We start from the raw sequence: 13,410 nt of genomic DNA on the forward strand, positions 1-13,410 counted from the left end.
ATTTTAAAATATTGCTTATTACTTATAAAGCCCTGAATGGTTTTGCACCTCAGTATTTGAATGAGCTCCTTTTACATTATAATCCTCTACATCCGCTACGTTCTCAAAACTCAGGCAATTTGATAATACCAAGAATATCAAAATCAACTGCGGGCGGCAGATCCTTTTCCTATTTGACGCCTAAACTCTGGAATAACCTACCTAACATTGTTCGGGAGGCAGACACACTCTTGCAGTTTAAAATCTAGATTAAAGACCCATCTCTTTAACCTGGCTTACACATAACATACTAATATGCTTTTAATATCCAAATCCGTTAAAGGATTTTTAGGCTGCATTAATTAGGTAAACCGGAACCGGAAACAATTCCCATAACACCCTATGTGCTTGCTACATCATTAGAAGAATGGCATCTACGCTAATATTTGTTCAATTCAATTCAATTCAAGTTTATTTGTATAGCGCTTTTTACAATACAAATCGTTACAAAGCAACTTTACAGAAAATTATGTTTCTACAATATTTAGTAGTAGCTAGTAGTTTGTGCACGTTTGACAGGATTTTAGAAAAAAAAAAATAATAATAATACAAGACGTAGTCAGCTAGACGATGAACTATCAATATTATTAATTAATAGTTATCATATGATGCAGTCACACATGTAGCAATAATTATTTAGTTCTGTTGTTGATTCAAGGTTAGGATCATCTGGGGTCCTCTGAAGGTCAGCATCATCTCTTCTCAGGTGTTCTGGTCCAGACTGGAGCTTGTGTAAATCCTAGTTACCACGGGATGTAAATCCCGTGGCAAAACATAGAAACAAAATAGAGACATCATTAGCATAGCTGATGTTCCAACAAAGTAAAATTAGTTTAACACAAGCTAAAGAATAAAAATGCACATTTGATCATATGCAATTCACAATTTAAAAGATACATTTTTCATATGCTTGGCGAAAGAGATGTGTTTTTAATCTAGATTTAAACAGAGAGAGTGTGTCTGAACCCCGAACATTATCAGGAAGGCTATTCCAGAGTTTGGGAGCCAAATGTGAGAAAGCTCTACCTCCTTTAGTGGACTTTGCTATCCTAGGAACTACCAAAAGTCCAGCGTTTTGTGACCTTAGGGTGCGTGATGGGTTGTAACGTGGTAGAAGGCTAGTTAGGTACGCAGGAGCTAGACCATTTAGGGCCTTATAGGTAAGTAAGGATAATTTGTAACTGATTCGGAACTTAATAGGTAGCCAGTGCAGAGACTGTAAAATTGGGGTAATATGATCATATTTTCTTGACCTCGTAAGGACTCTAGCTGCTGCATTTTTCACTACCTGTAGCTTGTTTATTGAAGATGCAGGACAACCACCTAGAAGTGCATTACAATAGTCCAGTCTAGAGGTCATGAATGCATGAACTAGCTTTTCTGCATCAGAAACAGATAACATGTTTCGTAGCTTGACAATGTTTCTAAGATGGAAGAATGCAGTTTTTGTAACATTGGAAATATGATTTTCAAAAGACAAATTGCTGTCTAATATAACACCCAGATTTCTGACTGTAGATGAAGTAACAGTACATCCGTCTAGTTGCAGATTGTAATCACAAGATTCTGTGTAGTGTTTTTTGGTCCAATAATTAATATCTCTGTCTTATCCGAATTTAATTGGAGAAAATTATTTGTCATCCAATCTTTTACATTTTTAACACACTCTGTTAGCTTAGATAATTGGGAAGTTTCATCTGGTCTCGTTGAGATATATAGCTGAGTATCATCAGCATAACAGTGGAAGCTAATTCCGTATTTTCTAATAATATTACCAAGGGGCAACATGTATATTGAAAATAGAAGGGGACCTAGGACGGATCCTTGTGGCACTCCATATTTTACTGATGATAAATGAGATGACACCCCATTTAAGTAAACAAAATGGTAGCGATCGGACAGGTAGGATTTAAACCATCTTAGAGCCTGCCCTTGAATACCTGTATAGTTTTGTAATCGATCTATGAGTATGTCATGATCTATGGTGTTGAACGCAGCACTAAGATCAAGTAAGACTAGAAATGAGATGCAGCCTTGATCTGACGTAAGGAGCAGGTCATTTGCAATTTTAACAAGTGCAGTTTCTGTGCTATGGTGGGGTCTAAAACCCGACTGAAATTCTTCATACAGATCATTTTTATGCAGGAAGGTGCTCAATTGAGCAGACACAACTTTTTCTAAAATTTTAGACATAAATGGAAGATTTGAAATAGGCCTATAATTTGCCAGTACACTAGGATCTAGTTTTGGTTTCTTAATAAGAGGCTTGATAACTGCCAGCTTGAATGGTTTTGGGACGTGACCTAAAGATAACGACGAGTTAATGATATTGAGAAGCGGTTCTTCGGCTACAGGTAACAACTCTTTCAGTAATTTAGTGGGTACAGGATCTAATAAACATGTTGTTGGTTTAGATATAGTGATAAGTTTATTTAGCTCTTCCTGTCCTATATTTGTAAAGCACTGCAGTTTATCTTTGGGTGTGATGGATGAAACTGAAGTGTTAGACGCTGTAGAATCTACATTCGCTATTGTATTTATAATGTTATCTATTTTATCAGTGAAGAAATTCATAAAGTCATTACTATTTAACGTTGGTGGAATATTTGAATCAGGTGGCGTCTGGTAATTTGTTAATTTAGCCACTGTGCTAAATAAAAACCTTGGATTGTTTTGGTTATTTTCTATGAGTTTGTGGATATGCTCTGCCCTAGCAGTTTTTAGAGCCTGTCTATAGCTGGACATACTGTTTTTCCATGCAATTCTAAAAACTTCCAAGTTAGTTTTTCTCCATTTGCGTTCAAGACTACGAGTTACTTTCTTGAGAGAGTGAGTATTACTGTTATACCATGGCACGGTACGTTTTTTCTCTAATCTTTTGTTCATTTGATGGGGGCAACAGCTTCTAATGTATTAGAGAAAATAGTGCCCATGTTGTCAGTAATTTCATCTAATTCATGTGTATTTATGGGTACAAATAGCAGTTGAGATAGATCAGGCAGGTTATTTGCGAATCTTTTTTTGGTGGCTGGAACAATAGTTCTGCCCAGATGGTATCGCTGAGACATATAGTTAATATCAGTTATACGCAGCATGCATGATACAAGAAAATGGTCTGTAATATCATCACTTTGGGGTACAATATCTATAGCAGTAAGATCGATTCCATGCGATATAATTAAATCTAGTGTATGATTAAAATGATGAGTGGGCCCGGTGACATTTTGCTTGACTCCAAAGGAATTTATTAGGTCAGTAATCGCAAGTCCTAATGTATCATTTGCATTATCAACGTGAATATTAAAATCTCCCATGATTAGTGCCTTCTCAACTGTAACTAGAAGGTCTGAGAGGAAATCTGCAAATTCTTTTAGGAATTCTGTATACGGCTCTGGTGGTCTATACACAGTAGCCAGAGCAAGAGATACATTAGATTTCTTTTGCATGTCTGACAGTGTAACATTTAGCAGAAGTATTTCAAAAGAATTAAACCTGTATCCTGTTTTCTGGGTAACATTGAGAATATCACTATATATTGTTGCAACACCTCCGCCATGACCAGTCTGACGGGGCTCATGCTTATAAAAGTAGTTTGGTGGAGTAGACTCATTTAGACCAAAATAATCATTTGGTTTTAGCCAGGTTTCATTCAAGCAGAGTACATCAAAACTATTATCTGTGATCATTTCATTTACAATAACTGCTTTGGGTGTGAGTGATCTAATATATATGAGCCCAAACTTTAAAAATTGTTTTTGTTCATTTACTTTACATTTTTCTGGTTTAATTACGATAAGATTTTTTCTAGATCCTACATTATATTTTGACCTCACTATTCGGGGAACAGACACAATCTTAATAGTTTTTACAGCGCAAGTACTTTTATCATTTAAGCGGGTGGAACAAAAGTCATCATAATAGTTATCTGAGAATTGTCTTACTAGTCACATGGAGCGAAGTGTCCTGGAGATGTTGTCAGAGAGCAGCTCCGCTCCGACTCTGCTGGGGTGTAATCCATCAGCGCGAAACAGCCTAGGACGCTTACAGAAAAGATTCCAGTTATTAACAAATAGCAGTTTCTGTTCTTTACACCATGACAACAACCATTCATTTAAAGCAAAAAGTCTACTGAACCTTTCGTGTCCTCGTCGATTCGTGGGCAGTGGTCGCCGTGGGCGTCGTGCTGCGAACCGTCTCGATCAGGCTGCTGAAGTCCCTCTTCAGCGTCTCTGTCTGCCGCAGCGTGGTGTCGTTAACCCCGGCGTGAAGCACGACCGCTCTGGGGCTCTCGTCGGCCTTCAGGATCGCGGGTATCTGCGCAGAAACATCGAGAACACGAGCACCAGGCAAACAATGAGTGTGCACTTTACCTTCGGCTAACGTAGCACTTACGTGTCGGACAATGGAGTCTCCGATGATCACAGCGTCGCGTCCTGTCTCGCGGAGGGGAGCGAAGCGGTTCCGGATGGAGATGTCGAAGGCAGGAGGGGGAGAAGTCGTCGCCCAGGACCCGACTAGCGTCCTCCGCTGTGGATGCACCCAGGGTCCGTGGTGTCCCGGCGTCGCAGTGAAGGACATCTTGGGAAGATCGCGTCCTGGGTGCACCGGGCCTGTGCAGAGAAACACACGGAGTAGACGTGGTGGGACTGTTAGCAGCACGCGGTATACTTACCCCGGACTTGTGAGCGTCAGCCCGGGATGATTCCAGCGCGGCTCTCCGCTCTCTCAGCTGGGCCTGCCTCACCTCCAGGTCGCGAATCTGCTTTCCCACGGCCTCGAGCTCGAGCTGCACAGAGTGGAGACATTCATCCGCCATTAAAGCAAGTAACAGTGAGTACAGCAGTGGTAATGTGTGTGAATAGAGTATTAGCAATGTAAGCGCAGTTAGCAGCAACCACGCTTGCTGATGCTAACGGGCTAAAAGCTAATAGCGGACCCGGGAGATCAAAATAAAACTAGTAATAGCGAGGCGCTCTGATTGTTTTTGTTGTAGAATACAATAGAGGATATATTCACACGTTATATAAAAGGAAACGATGATGTATAAAATTGATTTTTAAGTTAGAAATAGTCAATGAAAAGAATATAGTGACGGAGCTCAAACGCAGTACAGCCGCCAACAACAAACAGGAAGTGACGTTGGAGGGAAGTGATTTGTCTGTTTCTCTCTTGTTCCGAGGTCACCGTAGCCACCAGATCCAGTCTGTGTCCAGATCAGAGGGTCACTGCAGTCACCAGGATCCAGTACGTATCCAGACCAGATGGTGGATCAGCACCTAGAAAGGACCTCTACATCCCTGAAAGACAGCGGAGACCAGGACAACTAGAGCCCCAGATACAGATCCCCTGTAAAGACCTTGTCTCAGAGGAGCACCAGGACAAGACCACAGGAAACAGATGATTCTTCTGCACAATCTGACTTTGCTGCAGCCTGGAATTGAACTACTGGTTTCGTCTGGTCAGAGGAGAACTGACCCCCAACTGAGCCTGGTTTCTTCCAAGGTTTTTTTCTCCATTCTGTCACCGATGGAGTTTCGGTTCCTTGCCGCTGTCGCCTCTGGCTTGCTTAGTTGGGGACACTTCATCTACAGTGATATCGTTGACTTGATTGCAAATAAATGCACAGACACTATTTAACTGAACAGAGATGACATAACTGAATCCAATGATGAACTGCCTTTAACTATCATTTTTGCATTATTGACACTGTTTTCCTAATGAATGTTGTTCAGTTGCTTTGACGCAATGTATTTTGTTTAAAGCGCTATATAAATAAAGGTGACTTGACTTGACTTGAATGATGATTAATACTCACTGTTAATATATAACGTATAATGAATGGTATTTCTAATGCTGAATGCTTTTAATATAATCATAAAACACATCATCACAGTGTGTTCTTGTTTTCAGAGACCTCATGGACGATCATCTTTTTCTGAGCTACTGCAGAACATCAGACAGATCTCTGAAGAGGAGACAGACACATGAGCACACACACACACACACACACACACACACACACACACAAGCTCAGAGAACGGGAGGACTGTTGAGGATGTCTGTTGATCTTCAGCATGAGATGATGTGTGTGTGTTTGATGAACTGACATCTTACAGACATTATTGAGATAATGATGATAATTTAATGTTTTATATATGTACAAATATAAATTTGTACACTTTGTATGAATAAAGATGCTCACCATAGGAGGCGCTGTCACTGTGTGTCTGCGCGTTTGTGTGAGTATGTGTGATTCTGTTATGTTTGTTTCAGGTGACTCTTTATTATCCATATGGCTACATTTGGGTCAGTCTGTACCAGGTACGAGAGCAAATGGAAATGAATAAATGATTTCAATACACTGTGTTTGCATCATATTATTGATGTTTCTTCCTGCGGCTTCCTTTCACAGGGTTTCCCGGTTCTGACCCATTGTGTAAATGATGTTGGGTGATCTAAAGCATAATATCATACCAGCAGGTCTCATCATTTCATGTTTTTGATTCTCAGGCTATTCCATTTTGTCTCAGAACAGCTGGACCCCGAGCAGCTGACGACTCCACAACCCCTTATTACCTCTGCGGCCCTGACCGAAGCACCTACAACGACAACTACAACCAGATGAAGAGAGAACTGAGAGTGAGTGAGTGTGTGTGTGTGTGTGTGTGTGTGTGTATTTCAAGGCAAGGCAAGTTTATTTATATTGCACGTTTCGTACACAATGGTAATTAAAAGTGCTTTACATAAAAGAAAGTAAAATAATCATGCAGAAAAATAATAACAAAAATAAAACAAGCAATTTTAAAACTTTTTTAAAATGATTAAATAATTAAAATTACTGTAATTTAAAAACAGTTAGAAAATGATTTTACGTATAAAAAAAACAGAGAAAATATAGTGCAATCAGTTCGGACATCGCACAGTGCTCATTCAATAAATGCACAGCTAAACAGACATTTTTTAAGTCAAGATTTAAATGTGACTAGTGTTTTAGCACATCTGATCTCTTCTGGAAGCTGATTCCAGCTGCGGGCGGCATAGTAAATAAAGGAGGACTCCCCTTATCAGAATCAGAATGAGCTTTATTGCCAGGTATGTTCACACATACGAGGAATTTGTTTTCGTGACAGAGCTCCGCAGTGCAACATAACAGCGACAGAACAAAAAACACAATAAGGAATAAAAAATACAAAAAAATACAAATAGGTGGGTAAGGATTGACAATATACAAATTGACAATGTATGGCAGGTATATTAAAAAGAGCATTTATGTATGTACATGTATATTATGTGGAAAAATTGTAACTGTACGCTAAGTATGTGTGTTTGGATAAATAAGTGTATGTGTATATAAATATAAATATAAGTAGTATAGTGTGTTCCATGTATGTACATGTATATTATGTGCAAAAGATTTACGTGTACGCTAAGCATGTGTGTTGGATAAAAAGTGTAGTGTATATAAATATAAATAGTGTAGTGTGTCCCACAGTTATTATCAGCTGTTCATAAGATGGATTGCCTGAGGGAAGAAACTGTTCCTGTGTCTGGTCGTTCTGGTGCTCAGTGCTCTGTAGCGTCGACCAGATGGCAACAGTTCAAAGAGGGAGTGTGCTGGATGTGAGGGGTCCAGAGTGATTTTAACAGCCCTTTTGCTCACTCTGGATAAGTACAGTTCTTGAATAGATGGGAGGGTTGTACCGATAATTCGCTCAGCAGTCCGGACTACCCTCTGTAGTCTTCTGAGGTCAGATTTAGAAGCTGAGCTGAACCAGACAGTTACTGAAGTGCAGAGGATGGATTCGATGATGGTGGAGTAGAACTGTTTCAGCAGCTCCTGTGGCAGGTTAAACTTCCTCAGCTGGCGAAGGAAGTACAACCTCTGCTGGGCCTTTTTCACAATGGAGTCAATGTGAATGTCCCACTTCAGGTCCTGAGAGATAGTGGTGCCCAGGAACCTGAATGACTCCACTGCAGTCACAGTGCTGTTCATGATGGTGAGTGGGGGGAGTGCAGGGGGGTTTCTCCTGAAGTCCACGATCATCTCCACTGTTTTGAGCGTGTTAAGCTCCAGGTTGTTGAGACTGCACCAGACAGCTAGCTCTTTAACCTCCTGTCTGTAAGCAGACTCGTCACCGTCCTGAATGAGGCCGATGAGTGTGGTGTCATCTGCAACCTTCAGTAGCTTGACAGAGGGGTCCTTAGATGTGCAGTCATTAGTGTACAGGGAGAAGAGCAGTGGGGAGAGAACACAGCCCTGGGGAGCTCCGGTGCTGATTGTACGGGTGCTGGATGTGTATTTTCCCAGCCTCACTAGCTGCTGCCTGTCTGTCAGGAAGCTGTTGATCCACTGACAGACGGAGGTGGGCACGGAGAGCTGAGTTAGTTTGGGCAGGAGGAGGTTTGGGATGATCGTGTTGAAGGCAGAGCTGAAGTCCACAAACAGGATCCTCACATAGGTCCCCGGTCTGTCTAGGTGTTGCAGAACATAATGCAGTCCGATGTTTACTGCATCGTCCACAGACCTGTTTGCTCTGTAGGCAAACTGAAGAGGATCCAGCAAGGGTCCAGTGATGTCCTTCAGGTGGGCCAGCACCAGTTTTTCAAATGACTTCATGACTACAGACGTTAGAGCCACAGGCCTGTAGTCATTTAGTCCTGTAATTTTGGATTTCTTTGGGATGGGGATGATGGTGGAGCGTTTGAAGCATGAAGGGACTTCGCACAGCTCCAGCGATCTGTTGAAGATCTGTGTGAAGATGGGGGCCAGCTGGTCAGCACAGGATTTCAGACAGGCTGGTGTAACACAATCTGGGCCTGGTGCTTTTTTCCTTTTCTGCTTCCTGAAGACCTGGCGCACCGCATCCTCGCTGATCTGTATTGCAGGTGTGGGGGAGAGGGGGGATGCAGGAGGTGTGAATGGTGAGAGCGCTTGATTGGAGAGGTGTTCAGGGTGGGTTGCAGGAGTTGTGAGTGGTGTGAACAGTTGTTTGGAGAGGCATTCAGGGTTGGTTGCAGGAGTTGTGAATGGTGAGAGCGGTTGATTGGCGAGCTGTTCAGGGTGGGTTGCAGGAGCTGTTAATGGTGTGAACGGTTGTGTGGAGAGGCATTCAGGGTTGGTTGCAGGAGCTGTGAATGGTGTGAACGTTTGTTTGGAGAGGCATTCAGGGTTGGTTGCAGGAGTTGTTATTGGTGTGAACGGTTGTGTGGAGAGGTGTTCAGGGCAGGTGATGGGTGTTCTTTTCTTTTATTTTGTGTGAACCCTTTCTATTTCTAACTGACTCGATCCTAATGATCTGAGTGCTCTGTTAGGTCTATATTCAGTGAGCATATCTGCAATATGTTTCGGTCCTAGGTCATTTAGTGACTTATATACGAGCCAGTGTAAGGACCTGAGGACTGGTGTGATATGCTCAGATTTTCTGGTTCTAGTCAGAATCCTGGCAGCAGTGTTCTGGATGAGCTGCAGCTGTCTAATGTCTAATGTCTAATAGTCCACCCTGCTGGTGATAAAGGAATGAACAAGTTTCTCCAAGTCTTGGCTGGAAACAAAAGATCTAATTCTTGCAATGTCTTTTAAATGATAGTATGCTGATTTAGTTACTGCTTTGACATGACTACTGAAACTAAGGTCTGTCTCCAGAATCACACCAAGATTCCTGACTTGATTTTTAGTTGTTTGACCCCTATAGAGTCAAGGTATGCATTCACCTTGAAAACTTAATCTTTGTTTCCAAATGTAATGACAGTTTTTTCCTTGTTTAACTGAAGAAAGACATTGGCAGAGGGAGTCAATGGGGCTTTAGTCATTTGGAGATAAGGCTAGGTAAATCTGGCTATCATCAGCATAGCTGTGATAGGCAATTTGGTTCTTTCTCATTATTTGACTTAGTGGGAGCATATACAGGCTAAACAAGAGCGGTGCAAGAATTGACCCTTGTGGGTCTCCACATGTCATGGATGTCCACTTAGACTTATGCTCTCCTATACTCACATAATAACCTCTCCCTTCTAAGTATGACCTGAACCATTTGAGTACCATCCCAGAAAGCCCGACCCAGTTTTCCAGTCTCTCTAGTAGTATGTTATGATCGACAGTGTCAAACGCAGCACTGAGATCTAGCAATACCAGCACCGATATTTTGCCAGAGTCACAATTTAAGCGAATATCATTTATTATCTTAATGAGTGCTGTCTCTGTGCTGTGATGCGGTCGGAAACCAGTTTGAAAATTGTCCAGGTAATCATTTTAGTTTAAGTATTTGTTCAGCTAATTAAAAACTAACTTTTCTATAATTTTGCCTATAAAAGGAAGATTAGATATTGGTCTAAAAATGCTTAAAATGGTGTTATCAAGATTGCTCTTTTTCAGGAGGGGCTTAACAACTGCAGTTTTTAGGGAGTTTGGAAATGTCCCAGAAAGAAGTGAGGCATTCACCACTTCTAAAAGATCTGCTTCAAAACAGTTAAGCACACTTTTGAAAAAACATGTGGGAAGTTTGTCAAGATAGCAGGTTGACGATTTTAGGTGCTGTACTATGTCTTCCAGAATTTTGCTATCAATTGCTTCAAAAATAGACATAGTATCTTTTTGATATTGTGGCCTAATCTGTCTGACCTCTGCATTACTTGAGGATGTGCTAATCGCCTTCCTGATATTGATGATCTTCTCAGAAAAGAAGGAAGCAAACTGAAAAAAATTGAAGAAAAGCATTTGCTGTCTGAGAGCATTTCACTGGGAATCTGACTTTGGGGGGGGGGGGGGTGTCAGTCTCTCAACAGTGGCAAAAAGAGTACGAGTGTTATTTAAGTTACTTGTTATAAGGTTTGAGAAGAAATTCTGTCTAGCTGTGGCTAGTTTCACATTAAAAGCATGAAGACTCTCTTTGTAGATGCTATAGTGAATTTCAAGTTTTGTCTTCCGCCACATCCGCTCGGCTTTTCTGCATTGTCTTTTCATAGTCTGAACTGATGTTGATCTTCTCCAAACTGATTTCTGTCTGTTTGTTTTCTTACTGACTATTATTGGAGCAATATCATCAATAACATTCTTACCTTTTGAGTTGAATGAATCAAGGAGAGTATCAACAGAGTCTGCAGAAATTCTTGGTGTTAAAGATATAGCCTCCATAAATAGTACACTTGTGTTCTCGTTAATGCATCTCCTTCTGACAGTGACCGATCTAGATTCAGTTGTAGCAGAGATCAATATATCAAAGAAAATACAGAAGTGATCAGATAGTGCTATGTCCTTAATAACAATGGATGAAATGTTTAGACCCCTACTGATGATTAAGTCTAGAGTGTGTCCACCTTTGTGTCTGGGTCCATGCACATGCTGAGTCAGGTCAAAAGTGTTTAGAACCGTTATCATTTCATTTGTAGTTTTGTTTTCTGCATTGTCTATGTGAATATTAAAATCCCCTGCAATAGCAAAACAGTCAAACTCTGAGGAAATCATTGATAACATTTCTGTGACCTCTTCAACAAAGGCTGGAGAGTATTTTGGAGGCCTGCAAATAATAATAAACAGAATGCGTGGAGCACCTTTCAGCACAATCCCTAGATATTCAAAAGACAAGTACTGACCAAATGACGCTTGCATTGATAGACATGTTTAAATACAACATCTACACCTCCACCCTCCACCAACAGTCCTGCAGACACTAAGGAAAGTAAATTTCACTGGAATTTCCATTTGGAGAAAAAGCTTTTTTTTTTTTCCATGATTGAAGATTTTTATTCGTCACATACACAATTATATATAGCATATATAACCAGCAGTGAAATGTGAGTCAGGTCCGCTCCATGGACAGTGCAATTATTAAAGAAAAAAACACAGATGAAAATATTACATATACATATACATACAATAAGCTATGTAAGAATGAAATAAAAGTAAACAATAAAAATATAAGAATAAAATATAAAAAAAGATGTATATTGTAGAATTAAATATAGAATGCAAAATAATGTGCATGAAATTAAACTGTAGTCTTAAATATTAAGATACACAGGGATGAACAATGTGCAAATGTATGTAATGCAAATGAGTTTAGGGGCCTGATGGCCTGGGGGAAGAAACTCCTCCTGAGTCTCTCGGTTTTTGCCATCAGGCTGCGGAAGCGCTTACCAGATGGCAGCAAAGTGAAAAGATGGTTACTGGGGTGGATGGAGTCTTTGATGATTTTAGCAGCTCTGTCCTGTAGAGAGGGGAGAGCAGACCCGGAGATGCGCTCAGCTAAGCACACAACTCTCTGCAGGGCTTTGCAGTCTTGACTGGAGCTGTTCCCATACCACACTGAGATACACTGAGTCAATACACTTTCTATAGCCCCAGAATAGAAAGTTTTCAGGATTGCTGGTGAGACCCTGAATTTCCTCAGCTGTTGCAGATGGTGCAGTCTTTGCCTGGCTTTATTAACCTGTGTTTGAATGTGAGTAGTCCAAGTCAGGTCTTCGGAGATGTTTACACCAAGGTACTTGAAGCTGCTCACCCTCTCCACAGGGGTCCCGCTGATCATAAGAGGAGTATAGGGCTGCTGCTGTCTCTTCCTGAAGTCCACAATCAGCTCTTTAGTTTTCCTCACATTCAGAGAGAGACAGTTGTCCTGGCACCATGATGTTAATTTCTCTACCTCATCCAAGTATGCGGTCTCATTATTGTTGTGAATGAGACCCAGAACCACAGTATCATCAGCAAATTTGATTATAGATGTGGAGCTGTGCGAAGACACGCAGTCATGTGTGTAGAGAGAGAAGAGCAGGGGACTCAGGACACAGCCCTGTGGGGCTCCTGCGTTCAGGGTGATGGAGTGGGAGGTGTAGTGGCCTAGTTTCACCACTTGAGGTCTGCCGGTGAGGAAATCAAGAATCCAGCTGCAGAGTGAAGAATTCAGGCCGAGGTCTATGAGTTTGGAAGCTAACTTTATGGGGACTATAGTATTAAAAGCTGAGCTATAGTCGATAAATAGCAGCATTTTCTAATAAACCTTAATAACATTATTCCTCAAGTCTGTGATTGTTTTCTTTGTCATTTGGTAATTAAAGTCATGGTCTAGTGGTTAGAGACTCCTAACCCTAGGGTTGTGGGTTTGATTCTCGGGCTGGCAGTACCACCACTGAGGTGCCCTTGAGCAAGACACCGAACCCCGAACTGCTCCCCGGGCTAGGGTTAGGGTTAGGCAGCATAAATGGCTGCCCACTACACTGGGTGCGAGTTCATGGTGTGTGTGTGTTCACTGCTGTGTGTGTGCACTTTTGAATGGGTTAAAAGCAATGCACAAATTCTGAGTATGGCTTACCATACTTGGCTGTATGTCACATCATTTAAATCCTACCACCTTTGGATGAAAGTGTCTGCTAAATGAT

Source organism: Carassius carassius, chromosome 37 (assembly GCF_963082965.1).
Source record: "Carassius carassius chromosome 37, fCarCar2.1, whole genome shotgun sequence".
Lineage (NCBI taxonomy): Eukaryota > Metazoa > Chordata > Actinopteri > Cypriniformes > Cyprinidae > Carassius > Carassius carassius.